Source organism: Sus scrofa, chromosome 13 (assembly GCF_000003025.6).
Source record: "Sus scrofa isolate TJ Tabasco breed Duroc chromosome 13, Sscrofa11.1, whole genome shotgun sequence".
NCBI classification, from domain to species: domain Eukaryota; kingdom Metazoa; phylum Chordata; class Mammalia; order Artiodactyla; family Suidae; genus Sus; species Sus scrofa.
This window is the reverse complement of record NC_010455.5, coordinates 49,135,170-49,150,980: the sequence shown is the minus strand read 5'-3', so window position 1 is coordinate 49,150,980 and position 15,811 is coordinate 49,135,170. Positions and strand designations below refer to the sequence as shown.

Below are 15,811 nucleotides of genomic sequence, written 5' to 3'. Positions count from 1 at the left end.
GGGGTGGGTGTGGTTGGCAAGAAGATGCACAGTTCAATCCAAAATAGTGGTGATCCAAAAGAGCGGGGAATGGCTTAGTATTCTCAATTTTGGTTGTGCCTCATAATCTCCTGGCACTTTGAAAATACCTATGACTGGTTCCCACCTTTATTGGTTTTGATTTAATTGGCCTGGGTTAGGGACCCTGACATAGGTATAGTAAAGAAACATCTTAGGTGGTTCTACAGTATAGGCAGAGTTTCATTTAGTAGAATATTTAAGAATAGGGTCTTCTATACTCAGTGGTGAAAAGTCGAAAGCATTTCCTCTAAGATCAGGAACAAGAAAAAGATGATCACCTTTGCCTCTTGTATTCAACGTGGTTTAAGTCCTAGTCAAGGCAATCAGAGAAAAAGAAATAAAAGGAATCAAAAATGGAAAAGAAGAAGTAAAAGTGTCACTGTTTTATGATGACATGGTACTATACCTAGAAAATCCTAAATAAATTACCAGAAAACTACTAGAGCTCATCAATGAATTCAGCAAAGTTGCTGGATACAAAATTAGTACAGAGAAGAGTTCCCATTGTGGCGCAGTGGAAACGAATCCAACTAGTAACCATGAGATTGCAGGTTCAATCCCTGGCCTCACTCAGTGGGTTAAGGATCCAACATTGCCATGAGCTGTGGTGTACTTTGCAGATACAGCTTGGATTCTGCGTTGCTATGACTGTGGCATAGGCCAGCAGCTATAGCTCCTATTTGACCCCCAGCCTGGGAACCTCCATTTGCCATGGATATGGTCCTAAAAAGAAAAAAAAAAAATTAACACACAGAAATAACTTGCATTCTATATACTAACAACAAAAGATCAGAAAGAGAAATTAAGGAAACAATCCCATTTTCCATCACATCAAAAAGAGTGAAATATCTAGGAATAAATCTACCTATGGAGGCAAAAGACATGTATTCTGAAATCTATAATAAGCTGTTGAAAGAAATCAAAGATAACATAAACAGATGAAAAGATAAACTGTGTTCTTGGATTGGAAGAATCAATACTGTTAAAATTACTATACTACCAAAGGCACGCTACAGATTCAGTGCAATCACCATCAAAATACCCATGGCATTTTTCACAGAAATAGAACAAGGAATTTTAAAATTTGTATGAAAACACAAAAGATCCCAAATAGCCAAAGCAATCTTGAGAAAGAAAAACAGAGCTGGAAGAATCAGGTTTCTTGACTTCAGATTATATTACAAAGCTACAGTCAATAACAGTATTATACTGGCATAAAAACGGATATATATAGATCAATGGAACCAGATAGAAAGCCCAGAAGTAAATACACACACTTATGGTGAACTAATCTACAAGATAGGTGGCAAGAATATACAATGGAGAAAAGACAGTCTCTTCACTAAGCATTGCTGGGAAAACTGGATAGCTACATGTAAAAGAATGAATTTAAAACACTCTCTAACACTATACCCAAAAATAAATTCAAAATAGATTAAAGACCTAAATATAAGATCAGACACTATAAAACAGTTAGAGGAAAACCAAACACTCTCAGACATAAAACCACAGCAGTATCTTCTCAAATCCACTATTAGAGTAATGAAAATGAAAGCAAAAATAAACAAATGGGACCTAATCAAACTTACAAGCTTTTGCACAGCCCAAGAAACCATAAATAAAATGAAAAGACAACCTACAGAATGGGAGAAAATATTTGCAAATGATGTAACTGACAAGGGGTTGACTTCCAAACAATGTAGTTTATACAACTCAGTATCAAAAAAAAAAAGTTATCAAAAAATAGGCAGAAGATCTAAATGGACATTTCTTCAAAGAAGACATAAAGCCAACAGGCACATGAGAAGTGCAAATTGAAACTACAATGGGGTATTACCTCACTCAGGTCAGAATGGCCATCACCAAAAAGTCTACAGAAATAAATTTCAGAGAGGGTATGGAGAAAAAAGAACTATCCTACACTGGTGGGGTTGTAAACTGGTACAGCCACTGTGGAGAAAAGTATAGAAATTCCTTAAAAAACTAAAAATAGAGTTACCATGTGATGATCCTGCAAGCCCACTCCTGGGCATGTATATGGATAAAATTCTAATTTGAAAAGATACTTGCACCTCAATGTTCATAGCAATACAATTTATAATAGCCAAGATATGGAATCAATCTAACTGTCCACTGATAGATAAATGGATAAAAAGGATGTAGTATGTATCCAGAGTGGAATATTACTCAGCCATAAAAAAAGAATGAAATAATGTTATTTGCAGCAACATCAATGGACCTAGAGATTATCATCCTAAGTAAAGTAAGTCAAAGATAAATATCATATGATATCACTTATATTTGGATTCTTAAAGACATAAGTTAACTTATTTACAAAACAGAGACTCACAGACATAGAAAACAAACTTACGGTTGCCAAAGGAGTAAAGGGTTGGGGGTAGTGGAGGGGTAAATTAACAGATTGGGATTAACATATTCATGCTATTACATATAAAATAAATAATCAACAAGGACCTACTGTATACACAGGGAACTATACTCAATATTTTATAATAATCTATAAGAGAAATAATCTGAAAAATAATATATATACACACATATGCATATACTCATATATATGACACATAAATTTTTTGAATAACTTAACAAGTTAATGAATGAGATTATAGCCAATATTCCTTTCTTATCTATTTATAACATGAAATGGGATATTACAATATAAGAATTAGCATTTTCAGTATACTGAAATGAATCTACTCAAAAATAGTTATTTTAAGTCAACTAAACTGCCTTTTGAGTAGAAAATTTTGTTTCTTCTTTCCTTTCTTTTTTCTTTGTTTAAGGGCTCTTACATAACTAGAATTTGGGGCCACCCTCTTTTATTGAGCATAAAGATGCTTATATAACAGGTGACAGTCTATTGACACATTTCAGTATAACTTCATGATGTTTAAGAGTGGGCACTACTCTGAAGGAAAGAAAGATGGGCAAAATGCCCACACAAAATTATTATAAGAAATCCTTGCATTCAAAATAATACCATTCAGATGCCATTGCCAATGGAATAATACAATCCAAGATATAGATGTCAGGATTTATCTTTCACAGCATTAATTAGAGATGGACTTGAATGAAGAGACAAGAAACTACCTGTGAAATCTGATCCATTTTGATAACAGAACTAGATAGTAATTTTAGCTCAGTGAAAAAGTTTATTTGGCTTTTTAATAGCTCTAGGGATTATGGGAAACTTCATTCACAGACAAACAGTGTTTGTTTATCCACCCATTCAACCAGGTCTGCCTATACTATAGGCCCTATGGAAGTTGCAAAAAGGGCTTCATCTTCCTTGGTAAATAACTTACCAAACAGATACCTTTTCTTAGGACTACTACAGACTTACACCAGGGTACACATTGTGGCAAGCTATATTTTAGTGCACTGCCTCTTAACTATGCCTCTTATGCCTCTTGTGTATGACGCTAATCATCATGTAAAGAAGCCTTGCATCCAATAAACATCTGTGAAGGACCTACCATGTAAAAAGATTGCTTGGCCCTGGAAATACAAAAATGTATGAGATATGGTCGCGTCCTTCTGGAAGTCTACAGTCCACTGGGGCAGATCCAAACCAAATGAATAACTACAATAATGTAAACAATGAAGGCAAGAGTCACCTGAGGAACATAGCCAAGGCCTAATGGGGGTTGTGATAATATTAGAAATAGGTCTTCAAAGATTAGTAGAACTTTATTATATGGAAAAACAAACAAAAACAGAAAGTGAATAGTAAATGCCAATGTGTGATCACATTTAGATATAATCAGGAGAAAACAAAGAGTCCTAGAGAGTCAGGGAAAAAAAGACCAAGTATAATGGGAGTAGCTGGAAAATTAATTGAGTTGGGAAATGTACATTAGTGATAGATATCTCAGATTAGCTGGATAATAGACAAAAATGAATCTGTTCATTTAAGGTAGCAGACAAGATTGGCTTACCACGGTAATGTAAGGAAGCAAGGAGGCTTAAGCAAACCAACACTGGGGGCGGGGGTGTTTCTTAAGTTTATCTCTGAAAGTGGGAAATTTCCATTATTGCATGGCTTCTGTTTTTTAAGCTCCATCTTTGAATTACTTGGTTTATCAGATGAATGGATTTTCAAATGTCCCATGTTGTATTTTACTGAAACTATGTTTTCACTAAAAAGAAACTGAGGCATCAACCCAGATTGGTCAAGCCATTTTGGTTTTGATTTTTAAATTCAACACATAGGATAATTTTCTAATAACTTTCTTTTGCAAGTAAAGAAAATAAAACAATATGGTTTCTTCTGTCAGCTTTGCTGATGGGGTAAAGACGCCATTAATCCTGGGGTACACATTGCTTTGCCCTGAAGCCAACAAATATTTTTCCATAAAGCTAGCATACACCCCTCTGAGTCTTTGGCTTATGACCATCTTTTGTTTTCTTTACTGTTTGACCTCTGCACAGCAGTAAGAGGTTGTAATAATTAACAAACCCAGTTTATGGTTAGTATTGATTTGACGCTATGTGGTATCATAACAATTTGTGACTGTCCAGTTTCTATAAAATTTCAAATTCGATCACTTTTCAGTAAGGCTGTCAGTCTACACTCTTTTTTTTCTTCAGTTGCTTGTATTTCTAGTGCCTTCAGGCTCTGTAAGTTCCTACTCAGCTAAAATAACATGGAATCTAATTTGAAAAATCCAGTGGAGTTTAACTATAAATTATTCTGTGTTATATTCAAAGGCTAGAGGTTTTGAAATTGATCACATAGGCAATGTTTGTCTCTAATTGCATTAGGTTATTTGATAATGTTCTAACAACAATTTTCAAAGAGTTGCTTGAAAGATATTTCTTTGGAATGAATGGATGCATTAGGCATTGAATGCCAAAGGAAACTGTCAGATTTAAAATCAGTTACAGTCATATATAGGACCAAATTAATTGCCTTGTCAGACTATACAATTGACATATATCACTGCAACTCTGTGAACTGGGAGACTTTCAGCATTAATTATTTTTTAACAAAATTCTGCTTTGCTATATAGAAATATTTGTACAACGCTTTGTGAAATCATTGAGGGTAATTTAAACAGGACTCACCTTTATATATTTAGCACTTGACCTATGTCTAGTACATACTAGGTATTCAAAAAACATTTAATAAGCAAATAAACAATATTAATAACCTCTTTCTAGATACTCTGTAGAATGATTCCTGTGAATATGTTCATTAGCTCTTCACAATAATACCATGAAGTCATTACCATTGTTAATTTGACATATGATAAACAGGTTTACAAAAGTCACAAGGATAGGAAAGGATAAAGAATGGGTCTTGATAGCTCTAAACTTCCCATTCTCGGATTTCCTCTGTGGCTCAGAGGGTTAAGGACTCAATGCTGTCATTGTTGCAGCTTGGGTTGTTCCTGTGGTATGGGTTCAATTCCTGGCCCGGGAATTTCTACATGCCATAGGTGCATCCAAAAAAATAAAATAAATTCTCCATTCTTAACTGCTATGTTCTATGAGGTGAGCATATAGAAGGTCTAAGCGAATAGAGACTGATGTGTGTGAATCTGTTTTTTTTTTTTTTTTAGCCTTTTTAGGGCCGCACTCACGGCATATGGAAGTTCCCAGGCTAGGGGTCGAAATGGAGCTCTAGCTGCTAGCCCACACCACAGCCACAGAATTGAAAATTATTGGCTCTCCATCAGACTGCTACCCATCAATGATTTAAATTACACAAACCTAAAATAGTGTTTTAAAAGTGTAAGTAAAAGATGGAAATAAGACAATCTCTAGGACAGAGGTCTGGTGACATAAATAGGAAGTTGTCCCAGGGAAACGTAATTTAACACTAAAAAATTATTTTCTGATAAGGCTTTTATATAAGTTTTCTGTTTGTTTGTTTGTTTGCTTTTTAGGGCTGTATCCACAGCATATGGAAGTTCCCAGGCTAGAAACTGAATCAGAGCTACAGCTGCTGGTCTATGCCACAGCCACAGCAATGCCAGATCCAAGCCATGTCTGTGACGTACACCATAGCTTATGGCAATGCCAGATCCTTAACCCACTGAGCAGGGCCAGTAATCGAACCTGAGTCCCCACAGATATTATTTGGGTTAATTTCCACTGAAGTATGAAGGGAACTACTGAATTTTCATCTACGTAATGTGACCACAGCATCAACGTGTCTAGGAAATAAACTTCTCTCCTATCACACTCACAGCACCCTAACACTAAATATGTGTGGGGGTGGGGACAAGGAGGGCTAAACCAAGCAATTCTCTCCAACACCAGCTGAATGCCCTACAATTCCATTCATTCTTACACTAATCAGAGTTAGTGCAGATCCCATAGGTAAGGGCTCAGTTCTACAAGTCTGCTCCATCCCCCACCTCAGAGGCCAGTCACAAGTCCCAGGTTTCATATTTGTCAGTAACCAACTATAAATCAGAGGTTTCCATGACTCTCTTTTTAAGTTCAGTCATCTGCTAGAGCAGCTCACAGAACTCAGGGAAATACATTTACTGGTTTATAGCATAATAAAGAATATGATAAAGGACAAAGATTGACAGCCAGATGAAGAGATATGTAGGGTGGGGTCTATGAGGGTCCCAAGCACAGGAGCTTCCATTCCTATGGAGTTGGGGTGTGTCACGCTCCCCAACTCCCTGGGGGGTGGATGTGTTCACCAACCTGGAAGCCTTTTGAACCCTGTATTGTTGGAATTTGAATGAAGGCTTCATCACATAGGCATGATCATCCATTAACACAATCACCAGCCCTTCTCCCCTTCCCAGAGGAAGTTTCCAAGCTTCTAAGCTCTCTGGTGACAGCTATCCCAGAGCCCACTAACAGCCACCTAACTAGAATAAGTGACACTTCTACCATCTGGGAAATTTCAAGTGTTTTCAGAGTTGTGTCAGGAACCCAGGGCAGCAACAAGAACCTATATTTTATAGTATTTCATAGAACTATCCAGCCCACAACCCATATGTGATGATGAGATGCTACAGGTAGCAATGATACTGCTATTGAACAAAAAAATAAGCCTAAATCATGCTAAATGGTTATTCTTATTCATGAAATCATCAAGAAATTCTATAATTCGTAATTGTCCCATTCATTTTTCCTATTGAAGGCATGAGGAATTCATCTATCCACATAGGCAAGTAGCAATCATGCGAAATAAGAAATTTTTTCCCAAATATCTTTTTCTTAAATAATAAAGGTCTTAGAAAAACGCTATTTTGAGTCAGATTTCCGGAAATAGGCAGGTAGTTAAGACATGTGTTAAATTACATTCAATTATCAAAATATATCTGACTCAACCACTCTTTCTTAGGAATTAAACTCCTGGAAGGCAAGAATATGACCTATGAAGTAACAAGTTCTGCATACCAGATAATCAGGGATTTCTTTTTAGATAGATAGAGCTAGAGATATGCAGTCATAACAACATGGAATTATCAGGAATTCTGAGACCCCTTCCTAAAAACAAAAAGAATCCTGACCTATTGATAACTGGTCTAAAACAGTAAGTAGTGAAGGAGGTTCTTACCTTAAAAATAATCAGCTCTGAATTTAAATCTAGGTTCTGTCACTAACTAGCTGCATGTCTCAGTTTTTCTCAATAGCTCCATCATCAACTCCATGGATGTGGCAATCACATTGGTCATGGTCACTACTGCATCTAAAGAAAGTAACAAATAATAGTGAAAACAATAATAGAAAACAGTTTTGATTACTTTCCATCTGCCAGAGACTGGGCCTAGTACACAAATAAGCACTTACCCCATTGCTAAGGCACACTGTTACCATTCTCATTTTATGAATGGGCAAGTTTAGGCTTAGAGTTCAAGTGACTTATCTAAGGGTCACACAGATAGGAAGAGACTGAAATGAGATTTGAATTCAAGCTATCAAATGTGTAAGCTAACCTTCATAAAATATTACTTACAATTAACAAATGTAGGAAGAGGGGTGAAATGAAAGAAAGAAAGAAAAAAGAATGAGAAATGATGAGCTAGAAGGAGAGAAGGGGGAGAAGATGGGAAAAGGGAAGTTTGGGAGATCAGGAGGAAGGATGGGAGAGAGAGAAAATAGAAAGAAAATAAGTGAAAGAAAAAAAAAGGGGAGGAAAGAAAGAGAGGACACATCCCAAAGTTGTGTTGAGGTAGATAGAGCTATATAGAGATGGAGGTAGATAGAGATGAGACGAAGTTATCGAACAACTTTGAGATACAGAAAGCAAATGTGCAAGGTACAATCACATAATAGTAATGGTACATATCAGCAAGCCTTGGGAATGAAATGTCAATACCAGTGGAGAAAACAACTATAAATAAGGCACTATAAAGCAAAGCAAATTAAAAAGAATGACTTGACTGATTATTTACTGAAATTATAGCAAAAGGCATTCTCGTAACCCAGTCAGTGACACAGCCATGAAATCTTCCCTTGTCTGTAAAGTGTAGAGGATGAATGTGCTTTAACTGGGGAAAAGTCCTCCCTGCAGTTTCATTCACAGCACAAAATGACAGCACAGAGGACCTGGCTGGAATCCTTCGGCATCAGAGAGATCTAAGCATTCTGATGTGGCAAATAGTCCGGAAAGACAGTTATTCCATAAAATTTACAGGCAGCCAATATGGCATTGGACCACCCTAAAACACCCCTCCTATTTCCCCTCCACCATTCACAAGAAAATAAACAATTAGGTTTCAAAGAGTCATTTACAGATACAGGTGGTAGCTACAGGTAAATGAATAGATTTCATGCAAATGATTTACCACCCATACCAGAGATTCATTCAACAGGAGGAAATGGGACTCTGGAAGTAGTTTAAGTGCTAAAAAGTAAAACAGCCCTAGAACAACATGGGTGGCAGGCTTTACATCTGTTGTTCTAAGCAAGTTTCCACAAGTGATCTTGAAACTGTAGCAAGATTCACCAAGGTACCTTAAGTGTCATGAGAAAAAGGGTGTGAAAATTCCATTATGTCCTTTAAGCCACTGATTAAAAGCTACTTTATCAGAAAAGACTTTCAAGACTCAGCCTAAACTAGGTCCTCTGTACAAACAGAACTCTCTGTTCCTCTACCTCACAGCATTTGAAGTAATTTGAACTCCTTGTACTTTTGTTAAAACAAATTTTAAAATACTCAAGCATATTCCCTTATATACCCAACACGGATTCAACAACATTGGTAATTTTCCATATTGCTTTATCTATCCCTTTCCTTCTCACTATTCTTTTGTGTTGGTGAGATATTTAAAGCAAAATCCAGGTGTCATGTCATTTTATTTCTAAATACTTGAATATGCATGACTTAAAAAATGATGCATTTACTACAAAGCTACAGTCATCAAAACGGTATGGTACAGGCATAAAAACAGATATAGAGATAAATGGAACAGGATAGAAAGCCAAGAAATAAACCCATGCACATATGGTCAACTAATCTACAACAAAGGAGGCAAGACTATAAATGGAGAAGACAGACTCTTCAATAAGTGGCGCTGGGATAACTGAACAGATACATGTAAAAGAATGAAATTAGAACACTCTCTGACACCATATACAAAATAAATTCAAAATGGATTAAAGACCTAAATGTATGACCTGACATTATAAAACTTAGAGGAAAACATAGGCAGAATGCTCTCTGACATAAACCACAGCAATATCTTCTCAGATCCTCCTCCTGGAGTAATGAAAATAAAAACAAAAATAAACAAATGGGGTCTAATTAAACTTAAAAGCTTTTGCACAGCAAATGAAACCATAAACAGGACAAAAAGACAACCCACAGAATGGGAGAAATATTGTAAATAAATCAACCCACAAGGGATTAATCTCCAAAACAAACAGCTCCTGCAGATCAATATCAAAAAACAAACAACTCAGTCAAAAAATGGGCAGAAAATCTAAATTTCTCTAAAGTAAACAAAAAAAAAAAAAAAACATGAAAAGATGCTCAACATCAATAATTAATAGAGAAATGCAAATCAAAACTACCATGACTATCACCTATCTCAGGTCAGATGCCCATCATCAAAAAGTCTAAAAACAATAAATGCTGGAGAGGGTGCAGAGAAAAGGGAACCCTTCTACACTGTTGGTGGGAATATAAATTGGTACAACCACTATGGAAAATGTCATGGAGGTTCTTCAAAAAACTAAAAGCAGAAATACCATATGATCCAGCAATCCCACTCCTGGGCATCTATCCTGAGAAAGCCATAATTCAAAAAAAAATATGTACCCCAATGTTCACTGCAGCACTATTCACAATAGCCAAGGCATGGAAGCAACCTAAATGACCATCAACAGAGGAATAGATAAAGAAATTGTGGTACATGGATATGATGAAATATTACTCAGCCATAAAAAATAATAAAGTAATACCATTGTCAGCAACGTGGATGGACCTAGAGATTATCATACTAAGTGAAGTAATTCAGTCAGAGAAAGATAAACAGCATATGATATCACTTAAGCATAGACTCTAAAAATGGATTAAAATGCTTATTTGCAGAACAGAAACGGACTTAGAGATTTAAAACAAACTTATGGTTACCAAAGGGGACAGGTCAGAGGGAGGAATGGACTGGGAGTTTGGGACTGGCACATGCAGACTGTAGTATATGGGATGGTTGCTCAATAGGTAATTCTACCCAACATTCTGAGATAATGTGAATGGGAAAAGAATCTGAAAAAGAATGGATATGTGTACCTGTATAACTGAGTCACTATGTTGCAGAGCATAAATTATCACAACATTCTAAATCAAGTATATTTCAATAAAGCTTTTTTAACAAATGATCCATTTATTTTATAACTATACTCTCAGCCTGGGTTCCCCTCAAAAGCAGAGCCTCAAACAAAGGCTTACAGAATTAGGGGCTGGGAAGAGCAGAACAGGGAAGGTGGGAAAGCTATTCTAAGGATGCATTCTCTAAAAGATCAGCCCTGGAGGCAGCCAGGGCTTGATTCTGTGGAGGACTCTCTGAGGAGGTGTTGAATTGTATTCAAATTCAGTGATCAAAATAGAAAATGTTTATCCACTGGTTCCCTCATCACCTGTGGTCAGGGATGCCCTGTGGGGTGGTTGTTAACTCTCTTACATGGCCACATTTGCAATGGAATGCTTCAGAAGGAAACAGAATGGCTGGAAATGATGGTAAAGGTGACCTGCTGAGGGCAACAGTGAAGCTCGGAACAGAAGGTAAGAGGTCTGAGGTGCAGATTAGAGAGGGTGCTATCAGTTTCCCTCCTCACAACTCTGGGTACAATAGCAACAGCTGGATGAACATGGAGCTGAAAGGACAGGATCCAGGACACAAGAAATGCTTGACAACTATAAGGCCATTGCCATAGCCAACTAAAGTCATCCCAAATCCCACGTATCATCTAACATTCAGTCCCAAACCAAATTCCCCCAATTGCCTCAAAGGTATCTTTTAGACCTACAGCGTAGCAAAGGGAGATTTACTCAATGTTTTGTAATAACTTACTAATAATTTACTCAATGTTCTGTAATAACTTCTGTAATAACTCAGTGGAGGGGAAGAAGGGGTATATGTGAGACAGAATGATAATTCAGGTAGTTAGTATAGGAAGATGGGCTTCAATATGTTCTTTAATATGGTCATTGATTAAGGCCCATGACTTAAAGGTTCCAGGTAGTAATATCCCCACAGGACTAGTTTACTGTAGAGAGTACATCTGTTTTATGTCCAGATGGATGTTAATCTCTAACCCACTCCTCAACCGATAGAAAAGGAATGAGAGGAATGGTGGCTCCCAGTCTAGGGTAAAGCAGAACAAAGAAACCATAAAATGTACGGGACACAGCCACCTTTAAGACCCCTATTGGACAAGGACTGATATAGGTAAACTGGGCAAGGTCAATGGGAAAAAGAACTGATATCTGGACCCCACACTGGTACCCCCATCTTTAAGAGATAAAACCTTAGAAAATTAGAGAAGGGGGGACTCTTCCTCCCTTCTCAGTGTCTGTGCTGGAGCTATTTCCTTTCCCGTTATAAAGAATTTTAGCTTGTTTGCTGCCTGTGTGTGTTCACAAAGTTCATTCTTCGGTTCTGTGAACAAGAACCCAGATTCCAGAAACATATGTATATGTATAACTGATCCACTTTGCTGTAAACATGACATTAAGACAACATTGTAAGTCAACTATACCCCCAAAAAAAGTTATAAAAATAATTTTTTAAAAGGTGTCATTTTTAGCTACTTTAGTCTAATTAGGATCCAAACAAGGACCACAAATAATATCCTTAAAGAGTTAAGGTTATTATGTCTTCAAATGTCTTTTACTACACAACAGTTCCCCATGATTTAAATGCTATTGATTTATACAAATACATGTTTGTTGTCCAACAGATGAACTGTTCTACATGTTGGTTTTGCCACATTGGAGAGTCATTTTTCTTATTTCTCTACCCCCAATATTTTCTTTATTTTTATTTTTATTTTATTTTATTTTTGTGTTTTAGGGCAATACCTGTGGCATATGGAAGTGCCCAGGCTAGGGGTTGAGTTGGAGCTGCTGCCTATGCCACAGCCACAGCAACACCAGACGCAAGCCACATCTGAGACCTACACCACAGCTTTGTGTAGGTCGCAGATGGCAATGCCAAATTCTTAACCCACTGAGCAAGGCCAGGGATCAAACCCAGGTCCTCATGGACACTAGTCGGATTCGTTTCCACTGAGCCACGACAGAAACTCCAACCTCCCTCCCCCATATTTTCTACACAGGATCTATAGGCTTTATTAAACTGAGGTATTATTTTACGGCAAGAAAACATTGTAAGTGATATGTCATGTGCTTCATGGTGCTTCCCATCAGAAGACACATGTATGGAAAGAATGTGGTCCCCCAAAAGATATATCTGCATTCTAATTCCCAGAACCTGTGACTATTACCTTACATAGCAAAAGATGTAATGAATTTAAGGACTGTTAAGAGAAGAGTTTATCCTAGACCATCTGAACGGATTGTAAATTCAATCATGTGTATCCTTATGAAAGAAGCAGATGAAGTTCAGGCCAGCCTCACAGAGCCTATGTGAAGATAGAGGCAGAGACAACGATGTGACCACAAGCCCAGAAACTTCCAGGGAAGCAACCAGAAGCTGGAAGAGGCGAGGAATGAATTCTCTAGAATCCCTTAAGGAAATGCAGCAGTGCTGGATTTTACACTTCTAGCTTCTAGAACTCTGAGACAGGACATTTCAGCTAACACTTTGGATATAACAGCATGATCTAGCCATCACCAAGTTCTCCAGGAACTTTTTTAATGGTTCCATTCACTGATGAGTCTGGCCTGCATTAATTATTATTTAAGTAGAACAAAATGATGCTTTGTGAGTTCCCTCATCCTTTCCCCTTTATTAGTAAGGTCGCTTTTATTTTACTTTATTTGTTTTTTCTTTTTAGGACCACATCAATGGCATATGGTAGTTCCCCAGCTAGAGGTCGAATTGGAGCTGTGGCTGCCAGCCTGCACCTCAGCCACAGCAACAGCAACTTGGGATATGAGCCATGTCTGCAACCTATATTGCAGCTCATGGCAACACCAGATCCTTTCATCACTGACAGAGGCCAGGGATTGAACCCACATCTTCATGGATACTAGTTGAATTTATTGCTCCTGCTTCACAATGGGGAACTCCAGCAAGGGCTCTCATTTAAAGAACTTTCCTTTATCAGGTTGGGCTCTTTGCTTATCCTAAAATGCTGTTTATATAAAAAGCAGAATAAATACTTAATTCTTCCCTTTTAATTGCTCTTTCCCAAGTAAGGAAATAGACATGATAATAATCTTTTTTAATTTTAAAATTCTTCTTAGGAGCAATTTTAGGCCCACAGCAGAACTAAGCAGAAAGCATACAGATTTCACATATACCTTCTGCCCCGCCAATGCACACAACCTCCCCTACCATCAACCAGACTGGGACAGTTGTTGCAATCAATGAAGCTACAGTGACACATCCTTATCTCCCAAAGTCCTCGGTTTATATTAGAATTCACTTTAGGTGCTGTAATTTTATGGATCTGGATAAATACATATAACAACATGAATCCACCATTATAGTATCATATAGAGTAGTTTCACTGTTCTAATACCCTCTGTGCTCCACCTCTTCCTGACAGTAATTTAAATTCTTATTGTGTCATTGTTTAATATCTTCTTCCCCTGCTGAAATCTAAACTCTGCAAATAGACCATCTGTCAACCTTCTTTGCTGCCTAATAATCCGTCCAGCTTGCCACAGGGAAGGTGCACACCTATGGTATTTTAATAAACAAAATTTTCTACTCTCCCTAAAAAATTCCAGAGCCCCAAGAGCACTGAGAGCCCTCTCCCCTCCTCTTCTGCTTGCCTTTGCCTTTGATCCACAGAGTGGTGAAATTACCTTACGGGATTTTTTTTCCTAAGCCCTAAAACCAGGCAGCAAAATCCTCTCAGGCAACATCAGCAGCTCCCTGTGAAGAGAACCAAATTTTGAAGGGACTGGACCTCAGGGATGCTTAGGTGGAGTTTTGGGCATTATTTTTCTCACCAGAACCATTTTCTAGGATGTCAAGAGTGGGGAGGGATTTTAAAAATCATCTAGTTGAATGCTTTAAAAGATGCAAGAACAGACACCACTGTAATGTAACAATAACAACAAAAACAATATTAATAATAATAATACATTATAGATTCCCTAGGATAACTGAATCAACTGCTTCAGGAATAAGACTATATATGTACATTTTAAGGTTTTTCAGGTAATTCTGACTTGGCACATCTTTTCCTTGGGCTTGGAAAGTACTGCTATAGCTGCAAGGGTTTCAAGTTGATAGTTAATAGTAAAACCTTTGGTACAACTTCAATAGATGTCCAGTATGTTTTTAAAAATTAATTCATTCTAAAACATACTGTGAAGCTACTAAGGGCCAGTAACGATTCTAGAAACCAGGGATACAGAAATAAATAAAACCAAAACCAGATCCTTGCCTCCACAGAGCTTATATTAGGAGAGAAGAAGTGCACAAAATGAGCTTAAAATAAATAACAAACATATCAACACATAGTGTAATGGTCCCTTGCATCTTTTTTAGAAAACTTAGCGATTTCTGGAGCTCAGTTTGAAAACAGTCTCTACAAAAAGACTTGTGATTGCCAAGGGGGAGGGGAGAGGGAGTGGGATGGACTGGGAGTTTAGAGTTACTATATACAAACTATTACATTTAGAATGGAAAGCAATGAGGTCTTACTGAATCCACAGGGAACTATTTTCTATATCTTTGGATAGTCCATGATGGAAGATAATATAAGAAAAGGAATATATATATATATATATATATGACTATGTCACTTTGCTGTACAGCAGAAATTGGTACAACATTGTCAATCGACTCTACTTGTATAAAAAATTTTTAAAGGAAATAAAATGGTCTCTATAAGCACATGGTGGTGCAGAAAGAAGTGAGATACCCAAGTTCACAGAGCTAGACACTGGCAGATCAGGGCCACTGCATCACATTCCCTTGGGCCTTATCTGTGCAGGCTTCTTCTTAACATAGGAATCTAGATGGTTTGTCTGTTTCTTTGGCTCAAGTTTTCACAAGTTAAGGAGGCTGAGGAGAAGAGGATCACAAATGGACAGCAGAATAAGAGTAAATCTGCATCCCAGCTGGACAGCCCCTCTCCAGAGGCACAGTGGTTTAGAAGCAGAGGTCTG

The 15,811-nt window shown here is 37.3% G+C and overlaps 1 long non-coding RNA gene across 1 annotated transcript in view; it reads right to left on the bottom strand.

The window, feature by feature from the left end:
- The window catches only part of LOC106505636, a 52,730-nt gene continuing 44,536 nt past the window's right edge, over positions 7,618–15,811 (bottom strand). Inside the window, exon 3 of the long non-coding RNA XR_002338007.1 lies at positions 7,618–7,744. This is a non-coding gene — a long non-coding RNA (uncharacterized LOC106505636). The remainder of the gene's footprint in view (positions 7,745–15,811) is intronic.